Here is a 2,818-nt window from a genome sequence, read left to right on the forward strand (position 1 = left end):
CGCCTCCATTACAGTTTGTTTATTCCATAATGTTGCAGTACAAACAGGCAGCACAAAGTCTGTTTTGCCATGAGGCAAAGATTTTTAGTCTGTTTAGCCAATTGTTTTAAATTCAGATGTTTTCTGTATATGTTTCTTTCCTGTTTCAGTTCTTGGCTAAGCAATTATTTAAGCATTAGGTAACGAGACTAATGAAATCAAAACTTTATTTTGTTAAGATATTTATTTTACAGACATGCGGTCTTAAAATGAGAACGTATCGTCGCACACCTTCCTGATGCAATGAGCTCCAGGACAGCAGTCATCGTCTTCTAAACAAGACTCGAAAAGTTCTTTACAACGGAAACTACAAAATATCAACATTATATAATTAGTTTCTAAACACGTTTAGAACCCAAATCGTAGCAAGTAAATCAATAAAAGGTTCTTAATATAGGCAAAAATACCAAGCAACAGTGGACTAACTGAAATACGACAAAATATAAAAAATGGCATGTATATGAAAAAAAGAAACAAAGACAACCTATAAGGACAAAGTATCAAACCGAATAAAATAAATACAAAATAAAAACTGTAGATAAGAAAAGCAAGACATACAAAACACCAAAGCCCAAACAATTTGACTTCCATAAAAAAAAATCGGGAGTGATATCAGATGCCCCGGAACGGTAAGTATGCCCCGATCCACCAGCGGCTCCAGTAATATCGAAAGCAAGATTTAACCAACAAAAATGCAGCTCCCCGACAAGGGTTGCAAAGGTGTCCGTAAAACAATTCAATGTGGGCGAAGGCTTTCAGTTCAACAAAGTATTAAGAAGCAAACAAATTAAATAATGTGAAAATGGTAGAAAATTATCCCCCCCCAAAAAAAGAAAAAAAAACACAAATTAAGAACTAACAAATTACGAAGTGTATATTTTAAAACGCCTGGATTTTGATTTTGAACTTAATATAACATAGCAATAAATCTTCTGAAGACTTGCATTTAACACTAGTTAATCAACTCAAGACATGTTTAAAGATGCTTTGAATGGCTTCAAGCCTTGATAAGTAAGGATAAGTAAATGTTTGGACTAGGTAACTTAAATAAAGAAATAGAATTGTAATTAAAAAAAAAAACTGTAATAACACCTAATACACAAAAAGCAAACTCAATTAAGTAATGGAGATTTTATCAGACAAAGTGCTTTAGTTTGGAATACATTTTAAAACCATACTTAAAATGGCAGTTTAGAGTAAAAACTTAAAAGAATTATACAGGTAGTAAATATATTTCAATTATAGTTTTGTGTGAATTAAAGATCATTGACGTAATATTGATACATTCAAAGTCTCCAAAGTATTCCGAACTGGACAATATAACATAATAATAGCAACAATATTTTGTGCAAGCCTCCATTTAACAATATATGTATATCCTTTATTTACCTTCTGGTTAACCTCCGCTTGAGAAATGAACCTATAATGAATGTTAAACTATTAGGACTTTCAATTGTCAGATATACACTATTCGGTAATATTTCAAGCAAACAGTCCTTAAAAAATGACTTATCTTTAACTGGAACCAAAACAGAAACAATGACAATTTCAATGACACATCTCGAAATATATGGAACTACATTAACTGTAAAAATTATCAAACCAATACAAGAATTTTAATTTCCATTTCATGAATAATAAAATACCTTCAGCAACTTCAACGCCGTATACATATAGGCATATCAAAACCACAATGATTAATGATGCAGATTTCATCTTGAATGCCACAATTCTCCTCAAGTGCAGGCCAACCGTATGTTGATCAAAAACCTATATTATGAACGGCTTGTACCTGTGTTGATATTAGCTAATAAATACACTTATTTTATAGTAATGACTTGCATAACTACGTTCTGACTAGGAGAAGTTATTGGTAGGACTGTATCATTGATTTTTCCATTATTCATCATTATTAATTTTTTTCTGCTTTTTCACTGACAGATTGTATACAATGTTTTAGATCAGGTTCATTGATACTTGGAGGTACTTTTATAAGGATTACAAGTCTCATTCAAGTTTTTTTTCTTAACAGAATTTCTATAGTAGAAAGTATTGATATTTTTAGACTTGTACTTCCGGGATCTAGAAAAGCTGCTTTGAAATGCAAAATCTTTTGTTTATTGGTTTTCTTCTCATTTGTTTCATGTAGATATATATGTTTGTAATATTTTATCGTTATTTTTTTACACAGAAAAATGTTTTGCATTTAATAATTTACTTTCAATAATTAACGCTATATAAATGACAAAAGTCCATGCTTTGGAATGGTTATAAATTGGAACCATTCACTATTTACAGTCCCTGTATTGGATAAACTTTCCACTTGCCCAATACCCCATTGCCCTAACCCCCAGTTCCCATTGTTCCATGCCCCATTCCCCATAGCCTCAATACCCATATCCCTATCGCCCCATCTCCATGCATCGCTCTATTACTGTTGGTCAATACCCGTTTCCTATTTCGAAAAGAAAAAATGTAAAGTAAATATCGATTTTAGTCATGCAGGCGGGTTCGGGAATTATAGAAATCATGCAATTCAGCATTGTGTACGTACTATTGCCATTCCGAGCTTCATGAGAAAAAAAACCATGAAAATACTCTTAAAGAGTAAGCAAGGGAACCAAAGTTATAGCGGTAATCAAAATAATGAAATCCAGGGACAAAGACCAGACATGGATAACAGACATACACAGCAAAAAAACAAAAACAAAAAAACATAAAGTTATTAAAATCATCCATACAAAGTAACACTCAAAACTGGGAGCATGGACCAGGTGCA

General features: G+C 32.2%; 1 long non-coding RNA gene across 1 annotated transcript; it reads right to left on the reverse strand.

Moving 5' to 3' along the window:
* Nucleotides 1–204: 204 nt before the first annotated feature.
* Nucleotides 205–2,478, reverse strand: LOC148614325 (uncharacterized). The gene is made up of 3 exons (XR_015923190.1): nt 1,686–2,478; nt 1,429–1,459; nt 205–346 (listed from the first exon to the last, which is right to left on the reverse strand). It is a non-coding gene; the product is annotated as an uncharacterized LOC148614325 (long non-coding RNA).
* Between the last annotated feature and the right edge of the window lie 340 nt (nt 2,479–2,818).

This window comes from Perna viridis, chromosome 6, assembly GCF_037379345.1.
Source record: "Perna viridis isolate PV_CMFRI_1.1 ecotype Kerala chromosome 6, ASM3737934v1, whole genome shotgun sequence".
Lineage (NCBI taxonomy): Eukaryota > Metazoa > Mollusca > Bivalvia > Mytilida > Mytilidae > Perna > Perna viridis.